At 41.6% G+C, this 12,559-nt stretch overlaps 1 protein-coding gene across 1 annotated transcript in view; it reads left to right on the top strand.

Moving 5' to 3' along the window:
* The first annotated feature begins 2,449 nt into the window (after window positions 1-2,449).
* Window positions 2,450-12,559, top strand: part of Klhl31 (kelch like family member 31) — a 22,095-nt gene continuing 11,985 nt past the window's right edge. Inside the window, exon 1 of the mRNA XM_021208048.2 lies at window positions 2,450-2,648. The gene's annotated coding sequence lies outside the window, so the exon portion shown is untranslated. The remainder of the gene's footprint in view (window positions 2,649-12,559) is intronic.

Consider the following 12,559-nt stretch of genomic DNA (forward strand, 5'->3'; position numbering starts at 1 on the left):
ATCTTCGACTTGGTCTCCTTAGCTCGGTTTCCCACAGCCTGAATGAGATAAGAATTCCGCTTATTAATTCTGTGCTGTCCCACCCTGCTCCTGAAAGCACGCAGCTGGGAGTAGCAGCACATTGGTGCCCCTGCAAGCTGGCCTGTGAGCTTCTGGGCGGGCTCGCTGTCTCTACCCCCCACCCCCACCCCCACTTTGTCATAGGAATGCTGGAGTTGCAGGTGTGAGCCCCGCCATCCTGCCTTCTGTAGGTTCCCGAGACTGAGCTCACACAGGGTTTTTACCTGCTTACACCATTGCACTAGCACAGCGGTGGGTTTTTGGTCTACAGAAAACAGGGTTGAATGCTTTGGCCTTTTACCTGCGTCAAGGTGGTGCGGCTTACTGGAATACAAAGAAATGCCAAGGTATTATGGAGATGGAAGTAGGAGGAACTCTTGAGTCTTTCATGATTAGCCCAGGCAATATAGTAAGACCTCATTTCAAAACCAACGGTAGAATGACTTCAGTGTGAACCATTAAATAAACCGCCCCCGTTTGCTTCTCCCACCTTCTGTGCTAAGGATCCATGAGTGGAAGCCAAACATCTAAGATTATGGGTATCCATAATGGTATTAGTGAGTTCCATGTTAACTTTGAGTTACATAGTAAGACCTGGTCTTGGAGATAGAAAGAAGGAGAAAGGGAGAAGGAGAGAAAGAAGGAAGGAGAAAAGAGAAAGAAGGGAAGAGGGAAACGAAGAAATGGGGAAGGAGCCCTTTCAACATCATACCTGTCTTACAGATTCTCTAACTTCCACTCCTCTGTTGGATCTTACCAAGCTGCCATTTTGTCATTAGAACACAATTGTTTTCAGATTTTTTTTTATTTTTTCATTGATTTTCTGTTGATTACTCATTTGAGCTTATTTTTAACATATTAGGCTACATACATTTTTTTATTATTAGATATTCTCTTTATTTACATTTCAAATTTTATCTCCTTTCCTCATTTCCCCTCCTAACCATCCCCCTATCCCATCCCCCCTTCCCCTGCTCCCCAGCCCACCCACTCCAGCTTCCTGGCCCTGGCATTCCCCTACACTGGGGCATCAAGCCTTCATAAGACCAAGGGCCTCTCCTCTCATTGATGTCCCACAAGTCCATCCTCTGCTACATATACAGCGGGAGCCATGGTTCCCTCCATGTGCACTCTTTGGTTGGTGGTTTAGTCCCTGGGAGCTCTGGGGGTACTGGTTAGTTGATATTGTTATTCCTCCTATGGGGCTGCAAACCCTTCAGCTCCTTGGGTCCTTTCTCTAGCTCCTCCATTGGGAACCCTGGGCTACATACATTTTAATTATACTTTCTTGCTACACAATGGTCCCAAAAGTCTGGCTTCTGGGAGCCTCTCCGCATCTTTAAATTCTCTCTTCGTGATTTTTCTCTCTTGTCCCCAATATCTAGGGCTCCTCACAGTTCTAACATTTAAGAATGAAGAAAGGGGGCTGGTAGGATGGCTCAATAGGTAAGAACACTGACTGCTCTTCTGAAAGTCCTGAGTTCAAATCCCACAACTACATGGTGGCTTACAACCATCCATAATGAGGTCTGATGCCCTCTTCTGGTGTGTCTAAAGACAGCTACAGTGTACTTATATATAATAATAAATAAATCTTAAAAAAAAAAAAAAGAAAGAAAGAATGCTGAAAGTTTTCTCAGTAGGCCAGGGACAACATCTGACTGATGCAGGGTAATTAGGAAGTTTCTTTTCAGTGATCTATCTGCCCGGCACTGAAGATGATACCGCATTGACCTTTAGAACAGTCATTTCGTACCCTAGGTGCCTATTAAAAGCCCTCTGTCAATTACAATCATTCGAATTGCTCTTCTTGCATGAAATGTTGCCAGAGTAAGCATTTCCCAGCATGCTTCTGCACAAGTGTGTTTATCACAGACCCTCCTGTGGATCAATGGCCGATAGAAGGCTGGTCACAAGCCTGGCTTTGTTAAACTAGGAAATGTCAACTCCATACTGAAGTGTAGCCGAATATCTCCTGTCCTGGTAAACATGTACCCTCCTCTACAGAACAGTCTATTTATAACCAGTCTCCTCACAGGACCGGAGGGGATGGCTATTTACCTTCTTAGAAACTAACTTTTGCCCACAACTCTCTTCTTACAATTCTCAAGTCCCTGCTTCAATTCCATCCATTGCACTTGAACATCCGTTTAGCTAATTTTCTTTCCTCACATCCATTGAGTCCTTGACTTAAAAACAAATGAACAAAACAACCTGGCCAGGTCAAGAAACCCAATCCCTCTCCACCAACCAGGGCACCGCCCTCTTCCCCAGCGTTGCCCCCGAGCTGAAGACCAAAGAGGGAGAGGAGGGCTCAGGCTGCTCCAGGCCAGCGCGCAGGCTCAGCCTGTTTGCTCCAGTGAGATGGCAAGGGGTGATTCTAAAAATTACTGCCACTAGGGTTTGTCAGGCGGCTGCTGGTGACTCCTCACTGGGTTTCCCTTCTCCCGCCCTCCCTTTCTCTCCACAGATCACCTCCCCAAAGGAGTTTGCTGTTAAACCTTCCCCATTGCCAGCGGGCTCTCACTTCACACCGGGAGAGAGAAGCTGGGACCGCAAGTACCAACTCGTGCCGACTGGATCCTAGGGTGTGTATGGCTGTGTGGGTGGGAGACAGTGGGGGTGTCTGAGTGTTGGTGGCAATAGAGCTATTTTCCTGCAGGCTATCTCCAGCTGGGTGCTACAGGTCATGTCCCTTGATCTGAAGTTGGGAGACAGAAAACTTTGTCCTGGAATTTGAGAAATGTCGTAACCAAGGAAACAGACACAGTAACTGATATGTATGAGTGATACGCTATAAAAGTAAAATTACATGAGCTTTGTAATGATTGTTTTAAATCTCTAAATAGTATATGTTTTTCTTCCACTATTCTATAGAGAAGAAGAACAAAGAAAATTCTTAGGGCTTGCTCAGGAGATTTAGAATTCCATTTTTAATTTCATTAGCAACCACTTAAACATGTGGTTTAGTCAACATAACAGCTTAGGACAGACACAATTTTACTAGTTTTAGCTGAATTAATAATACAAAACTCAAATGAACCCTCTGACTCCCCAAAATATAACTTCTTGACAAAATTGAACCCCTATCCCCACAAATACCCCACATTTGTTAGTTGACAGAAAATAAATATAGATTTTTGTACTAAATGTGCACATATGGTTATCTTGATTTAAGTTTCACATTTTAAAAAAAAATCATTTTGGTGACGAAGTGACAAAGTGGAATCCCTGTTTCGGCGGACTTAACTAAAAATGGGCAGCTTGGGTCATGTCTGTTTCTATTCCGGGAGGCAGAGCTGACGGGCCCCAACAGATGCAGCCCTTGGAATGCCACAGGGACAGGGAGAAGGCACAGCTGATTCTCACCCTTAGCCAGAAGTCCTGTGGGATCCCAGTCCTGTTGCATGACAGTGACAGTGACGCTTCAGCACACGTGCACACTCAGGGTGGTGGGCAGTGGGAAGTACACTCTCACACAAGTGACCATTATTCTGCAGGCTTTGCCCAGAAATCAGGTTGAGAAGAGGAATGATTTTATGTAAAGTCAATCCTTTGACACAGACTTGCCCACTTCCCGGCGAGGGCACAGTTAGGTTTTCATTTCTTGGCAACATCAGCCCAGTGGTTCTAGATGTATTATTGGATTGTGTATTTTTTTCAGGAAGGTAAAAGAGAAGACAAGCAAACAAACAAACAAAAATCTTTGAGCCACTTTACAGCCAAGTACCATAAAGATATAGGCTTCAGAATAGTCCTCAGAGCTCATGACCCATCTAGAAACAAACCCAGAGGGGAGATGCAGATGAAAATGCAGAGAACCCCATTCAACTTGAACTTCCTCATAAACTGCCAATACAAACCGGCTTTTAGGACAAGTATATACATCCTGGTTTATCTGAAATTCTAAGTACGCCTCTTATATTGTATTTGCTGGGTGATAACTCAGAACTGGTTGAGTAGATCCCATGCAAATCTTGTTGGAGTCATTTCTATCTGAGAAAGAGTTGATGCTGGGGATCAAACAGCTGTTTGAGAGGAAGTTGTTCCAGACAAGATCCCAGCACCTCTGGCAAAGATGCCAGTGAGGTTATAGAACTAGTGGGACCATAGCTCCAGCCTGTCAAAAGGTTAAACTAAAACCCTAAACGCCAGGTTTCAGTCAAGCCTTGCAAATGGTTAGAGCAGAATTGATATCAAAATTCTCTTTCAGTTCTGTGATAAGCAAGAAATTTGAGGCTTTAAGACTCATTTTCCACAGGCCATAGTTGTGAGGGGGAATTATAAACTCAATTTCTAACTCCCTTACAAACATAAAAGACAAAGAAATCAAAGAAACACCTCCTGTTAAAACTTTGCTGGGCCCGATGGCACATGTCTTTAATCCTAGCACTCAGAAGGAGAGACAGCTGGATCTTTGTGATTTTTGAGGCCAACCTGAACTATATAGAGTGGCCCTGTCTCAAAAAATATTTTTTTCCAATAAAACCAAAATATCTTTTTTGATGCTATATCTTGGATTCAAAGAATCAAATTGTAGCCAATTTTGTGTTTAGAGTCTCAATGTCTGTTAATAAACTGAAGCACAGCTCCTACTTACGTTACTACTGACGATATTTATTTTTAAGAAAGAGTGGTAATTTCATGTTCAATCTGACCCCTACAAAGAAGTACTTAGTCATCTAATCACCAAATTAATTCATAAAAACCTCCTCTCTCTGTACTTATATTTTTGACTAGCCCAATCTGCTGGAGTTTTGTATCCTTACCACCTTTAACAGGGAAAACCCACAGGATTTATGCATCCTCAAAAACTTTACTTCTCACTCAAAAACACTTTGACAACTGGGGCTGGAAAGAACTATTTCATAGTCTCCATGTGTACAATTTGATTTTATAAGCCATGGGTCTTCCTCACTCTGTCTCAGTTTTCTCACGATGAAAAAAAGCTAGCCTTTCCTCTTCTATGGGCTTTAACTGACCTTGGATTAAAGAGAAGCAAAGTAGAGACTGGGTGTTGTGTGGGTGTTGTGTCGGTTTGAATTTTGTTCTAACACACATGGCATATGACTTGTGTGATTATAGAAAAAAGTTTTAACTCTCTGAATTTTGATTTCTCCATTTGTAAAATAAGCATAGTACAAGATTTGTATTTTAAGATTTCTGTGTCATTTAAACTTAGAAAATCGAATTATATAAAGTAGGTAACCAAGACTCTAACATACAATAAGCCCTATGTATTGAATATATCATAGGTATAGACTTCTACTTAGAGAGAAATGGAGGTATCTATTTACATTTAAATACATACAGATACATACTTGGTGGTTTATATTTTGGAATTATTAATGTACTTAAATTTGGCAAGTCTAAAAGATGATGGACAATGTGATTATTTGCATAAGCCTGCCCAGTTGTTAATCAGGTATAGAATATATTATACCATAATTATACATCACTGTGAAAATTGCCTAGGACACAAGAGCCATGTGGGCAGAGAGGAAGGGCCTGAGGAATGGTGTGGTACCCATCTTTACCATTCACCCCAGTTCCAGGGAGAACTCTTCTTGAGGGATGGGGCATGGAGGGAAGGAGACAGTGGCACCATTGTCAGCTACTATTAAATATTATTATACCTGGGTACCCTCCAGGTTCGGAGGCAGAGCTTCAGTAGGCTCCAGTAGGGCAGGAAGTCTCTTTTAACCCTCTGTACCCCGTGCAAGATCTTTTTTACAACCCGAGAAGGAAGAGGCACTGCTCATCCCACCTCACAAGCTCCGCTGCTGTGAATGGCCTGTTCTTTTCAGCATCTCCGGCTACGGCAGGAACCCTGTGAAAAACATAAGCCATCGGTAGTTCCAAGGCCACTCTGAAAAGTTCTTCTTCCCTTTGTGCATAGAGGTGGGATGATCAGAGCCACCGTGGGCAAGAAGAACGCAACACTGATTCAGCAAAGTGGGAAAAAAATCTTGAAGCCCCTCTCCAGGGTACCCTGGTGAGAGCGTAGAACTCACCTCTCAGCCCTAGGTGATCTGAGCAGAGCCTCCTAGGTTAATGGGAAACGTGATGATGATCAGGCCACCAAGTGCCAGCACACAAAATGGATTGCTATGAAGCATAAACTTAGTTCACAGGGGGGGGGGGGAAGCTGTAAAAATCAGGTTAAATCCTCTTCCAGCTTTCAGTTCATGCATAAGTTTAATAAAAAAGAATAGAATGAGTTCAGAATTTATTCTGAAATAAAAAAAGGAATATTCTAAATATTCACATATATATGCTATGCATTGGCATGTCACCCAGCAGTATTATTAGACTAGTTTTTCCAGGGAACCATATTGTTGAGATTTCATAGGTGGATTGTTGGATTGTTGTTTGTAACAAAATCTCAATTGTTTGATTTTACTTCATGACTCAAGAGCCTGATGTTGGGTAAAACCTGATAGCTCAAAGAGGCAGAGAAAGCATCCTGCTGACCTTCCTCTTCAGCTGAAAATTCTCCTTTTCCACGTGGTCTCCCAAATCCCTCAATCTAAATGTCTCTCTCTTCTACTTCCTGTGTCTCTCCTGTGTCTCTCTCTCCATCCTCCTGGCTTCCTTTTACTCTCTCTGGCTTTTTCCTAAGTTCACTCCCTGCAGACTGGTAGCCGACTTTATTTAATCCTGTTAACAAAACAGAAAGCTCTTGGATTAAAGGAGTATGCTAGCATTGAACCACCTCACGACTAAAAACAGTTTTTTGGTTTTGTTTTGTTTTGTTTTGTTTTGTTTTTCAGTAAATAACACAATCTCATGGTCCACAGTGTGATCAAATATCCTGTACCAGTGCATTTCCCCTGTCTTGTCTAGAGGACATCATCTATTAATAGGCATCCTGAACCCCCAGGGGTTACAGACTTTCTTCCTCATCTTCCACGATTTTCCCTGAGCCTTAGGTACAGGAGCCGTGCTGCAGATGTATAGGCTGGGGCAGAGCCTCTATGGTGTGCTGGGCACCCCATGCTCACTGATTCTCTGCATTTTGACCAGTTGTGGATCTCTATAAAAGTTTTCAGCTCTTGCAAAAAGAAGCTTCTTTGACGAATGGCAAGAATTATTCTTATCGGTGGGTACAAGGATGGGGGCACTTAGAAAATAGAAATACATTGGTGTAGAAGTTTGAGAGTAGCAATTTCTCCCCTTGTGTCTGACCTCTCGCGTAAGGGGTAGTTGGCCAGGTTTACAGTAGCAGGCATGAGTTCCCTCCAGTTGACTCAGCCTATACAGCTGTTGGTTACTCCCATGATAAAAATGTCCCTATTTCACCCTTTGGGGTATCTCGCTTGTTCATTCATGTTGGTCGGCCACAGTCATTATAACTGCGTAGGGCTACTGATTGCTCTTATACCTTGGCAACTTACATCGCACCTTCTGATTCTATGAGAGTCAGACCTTGAGAGTAAGACTTGCAGATCAGTTCCAGCTCCATCCTTCCAAGTCCTATGTCTATGTTGAAAGGGCATGGTGTCCTCAAATGCAGGTCCTTACCTTCAAATTCTGGAAGGCATCCAATGTCGCGATTGCCTGACTCACCAGTAAGAAAGACACGCCACAATGGGATTCTTCTGCAGACGTTTATAACGGGTTTGATTGCTGAAGCGAAAAGACCCCGAGCCCAAAAACTGGTGCTGCTTAAATAGGCCTAAGAGGGATGTGTCACTCTATGATTGGTGCTCACTATATACCCTCATTTGCATGCTCCAGGCTTGAGCCGTGACTCATCATCTGTACTGTTTGAGCATGTGCACAACAGTTGTCAGTTAGTTGGCCTAACTGACAACAAGACCCTTCGGGCTCAGGCACCATCTTGTAATGGCGAATGTGGCTTCACACAATCCAAGAGCAGCAATAGTTTATATTGTTTGAGGGGTTCTCTTGGACTCTGCTGACCAACAACTCTAGAGGAGGGTTCTCATACTTAGCACTGGAATTTTTGTTAGATCATCCACGGCTCTTGGGGGGAACATAAACAATCCAAGGGTGTAGCTCTTAAATAAGTATCTATATATATAACTTTAGTTAAACGTAAAATAGTGTCCCTATATCTTTTCAAACTTCTTAGGGTTATTTATTCCCCTCTTCTCCCTTTGCATTGTCCTCCTTCCCCAACCATTTTCCCATCCCCCCTTATAGTACCTGTATCCCCCCACTCCCCCTCTAGAGTATCCCTTGGTCCCATCTCCCTTTCCTAGTTTCTGTGGCTACTACAGGTTACATATTCACCTGTATTCATTACATACCTTACCATATTCACTACATACATCTAAATATCTGGGGCTTAAAATGAGAGAACATGCAACTTGCAAGTTTCTGAGTCTGTGTTATCTCACTCAGTATATTTTCTCGTTTCATTTAATTGCAAGTCTCATGACGTCATTCATTTTCTTTACAGTTGAGTAGTATTCTGTGATGTGCATGTATCACATTTTCATTATCCATTAATCAGCTGAAGAATATTTAGGTTGTTTCCGTTTCCGAGCTTTTATGAATAGACATCAATGAATACACTGAGCAAATATCTATGTGATATGATGTTGAGTCCTTTGAGCATAGGCGTGGTATCTTACTTGTCTATTGCCCTGATAAAATATCATGTCCAAGATGACTAATAAAAATAGCTCTGGGGGATCATGGTTCCAGAGGGAGAAGAGGAAGGGGGAGGGAGAGAAAAGGGAGGAAGGGGTAAGGAAGGGAAAAGGAAGGAGAGAGAGAGAGACTGGGAAAGGCATGGGCTTTCAAAGCCTCAAAGCCAATCCCCAGCAACACATCTTCTCTAACAAGGCCACACCTCCTATCCCTTCCCAAACAGTTCCACCAACTGGGAACCAAGCACTCAAATAAATGACCCTATAGAGACCATTCTCATTCAAACTACCACAAGTGACAGATTTAGTTTTAGATTTTTGACCATTCACCTGATTTGCTGAGTGGCTGTGCCAGTTTGCAGTGCCACCATCAGTGAATGACTGTTCCCTGTTCTCCATCTCCTCACCAGAATGTGTTGCCTTTTATTTTCCTGAGCTTATCCATACTGACTGGGTGAGATGAAATCTTAAGATGTTTTAATTTGCATTTCCCTAATTATTAAAGATGATAAACACTTTCTGAGGTATCTCTTAGTCATTTTTGTTTATTCTTTTGAGAATTCTCTTTTCAGATCCACAGCACACATTTGATTGGCCTTTTGTTTTCTTTTTGCTTCTGAGTACACACACACACACACACACACACTATATATATATATATATATATATATATATATATACACATATATATAATGTATAATGTGTGTATATAATATATAAATAATATAATATATTTTATATGTTTATAATTATTTATGTGTATATGTATATATAATTATATATTTGTTTCTGAGTATACATTATATATTCATATTTATATATATTTATACATTCTGAGTATACACTATATATTTATAAATAATCTGGATATCAATCATCTGTCAGATGCATAGTAAGCAAAGATTCTCTCCTATTCTGTGGACTTTGTTTTTACTTGATTTTTTTCTGTACAAAATAATTTTCATTTCATTAAGTCCCACTTGTCAGCTGTTGGTCTTAATTCTCTGCAAATGGAATGCAATTCCGATGGCCCTTTCCTATACATACGTCTTGTGGGCACTGCCTCTGTTTCAGCATTTCAGGTCCCACATTGAGGTCTTTGATTTGGAGTTAATTTTATGAAGGGAAATAGATACAGGTCTAATTTTGTTCTCCTACACATGGATAGTTTTCCCAGCACCTGTGTTGAAAATACTTTCTTTTCTTCAGTGTAAGTTTTTGGCATTTTGTCAAATATCCAATAGCTGTCGTTGTGTGTATTTATGCTTAGATCTTTTATTTTGTTAAACTGTTCTTGTGCCTGTCTTTGTACCAGTACCATACTAGTCTTACTACAATATCTCTGGTATCTATCTTTTTTTTTTTTTAATTTTTTCAAGACAGGGTTTCTCTGTGTAGTCCTGGCTGTCCTGGAACTCACTTTGTAGACCAAGCTGGCCTCGAACTCAGAAATCCACCTGTCTCTGCCTCCCAAGTGCTGGGATTAAAGACGTGCACTGCCCCCCCCCCCAGCTCTGATATCTATCTTGAAATTTGGAATTGTAATCCCTCTGAGGACTGTTCTTTTTGCTTAGAATTGTTTTGGCTGTCTGGAGTGTTTTGTGATTCTGTTTAACTTTCAGGATTTTTTTTTTTTTAATTTCTAGGAAGAATGGTGTAGGTATTTTGGTTGAGGTTGCACTGAATCTGTAAACTGCTTTTGTAGGCTGATCATTTCACAATAGTAATTCTACCAAGCCATGAACAAAAGATGTCTTTCCATTTTCTTGTGTCTTTCTCAGTCTTTCTTCAGAGATTTGAATTTTTCATAGCAGTGCTCTTTCACCTCCTTGGCTAGGTTTACATCTAAATATTTTAACTCTCTGAGGCTATTGTGAATGTATGACCATGATCTCTCTCTCTCTCTCTCTCTCTCTCTCTCTCTCTCTCTGTATCTTGGCTTTGGTGTGCAGAAAGGCTAATGGGCTTTGTAAGAGAATTCCATTCTCTTGTCTAATGTTTTAAGCACTATGTCGGATAAGACTGAGGGACGGTGGACATCCCTGTCTCATCCTGGTTTTAAGTAGATCACATGAAGCTTTCTCCCATTAGGATGCTGCTGGCTGTGGGTTTATCATATGCCTTTACTGTGTTGGGGTACGTACTCTTCAGCCCTACTCTCTCTAGGACTTACATTGCTATGAAGGCATGTTGGATTTTGTGTGTATATATATATATATATATATATATATATATATATATATATGTATATATATACATATATATATAGTGATTTTTTAAGAGCATTTATATGATTTATTACACTTATAGATTTATGTATGTTGAACCATCCTTACATCTCAGAATAAGCTAGCTTGACTTGGTGGACGCCCTTCTCCACACATGCCTGGATTCAGCTTACAAGGCTTTTACTGGTGATTTTTACATCATTTTCATCAGGGATATTGGCCTGCAGTTTTCTTTGCCTGTGTCTTTACCTGGTTATAGTATTACAGTAATATTGGCTTTGTAGAAGGACTTTCAATGTGCTCCTTCTGGTTCTATTTTTGAGTAAAATGTTGCTCTTCTTTGAAAGTCTAGTGGAGGGGGCTAGAGAGATGACTCAGTGGTTAAGAGGGCTGACTGCTCTTCCAGAGGTCCTGAGTTCAATTCCCAAGAAACTCATGGTGGCTCACAATCATCTGTAATGGGATCTGATGCTCTCTTCTGGTGTGCCTGGAAATAGCTACAGTGTACTCATATACATAAAATAAATAAATCTTGAAGGGAGGGAGGGAGGAAGGAAGGAAGGAAGGAAGGAAGGAAGGAAGGAAGGAAGGAAGGAAGGAAGGAAGGAAGTCTGTGCTACATCTCTGTTTTTGGGTGCATGGCCATCCACTGTAACACAGTAAATACCTTACAGTTGAGAGTAATGATCATCATGGCAGAGCTTCTGTGATTTCATGAGTGTAATGTCCATATGTCAATTTACAATATTCCTCCTCATCCTTTAGTCCATACTCTGTCTGCCTGCTCTTCTACAATGTCCCCTGAACCTTGGAGGGGTGATATAGATGTCACATACAGGACTACACACTAACAGTTCATTCAGTTCTCAGCACTTTAGCCAACTAGGTTCTTCGCATTAGCTGACACCACTGCACAAATAAGCATCTCTGACCAAGGCTGAAAACAGCACTGGTCTATGACTGCCTATAAGCATAAATATTTAGAAGACAGTTTGACAGTGCATCCATTTACCCAAGCATCCATAGCAGATTCCTCCCTAAACCTATGACTTTCTTCAACCTCGGCTTTTGACCAGGCTTCATATCAGGTATGAATCCCCTCTATGGAAGGAGTCCTCAACTCCCAGAAGAAGGCAGTCGGTTAGCCTCGTAGCCTCATGCTAATACTGCACCACTGCGCACAACCCAACTCACTTGGTAGCACAGGAAATCACAGCGTGCTGGGTGAGAATGTCGATGACTTTTCTTCCCATGGAGCCTGGTAATGCCTTCCAGCATGCTGAAAGCTAGCCAGCAGGGAGGAGACTTCCAGCTCAGCTCGACTCCACCTTAATTCCTCTGCGTCCCCCTGATCAGCAACTTCTCAGAGTATATAGCAAAAATAAGATTGGGGGTTTTTAGATAAATGAGCCACAGTTCTAGAAATAGCATTAGCCAATTCTACCTCTGTATCCCTTTTGAACTTATTCTTTTAATTGGCTTACAAGGTAGTTAGCGTCCATATGGCTTTTTCATAGTATCTCCTAAGTTTTGGGTTAATTCTTCCTCTACCTTCTCCTGTCTTCTGTCTCCCTCCTTTCATCCCTGCTTAACCCTTTCAACCCCAGTCTCTCTCTCTCTCTCTCTCTCACACACACACACACACACACA

This window comes from Mus pahari, chromosome 10 (assembly GCF_900095145.1).
Source record: "Mus pahari chromosome 10, PAHARI_EIJ_v1.1, whole genome shotgun sequence".
Taxonomy (NCBI): domain Eukaryota; kingdom Metazoa; phylum Chordata; class Mammalia; order Rodentia; family Muridae; genus Mus; species Mus pahari.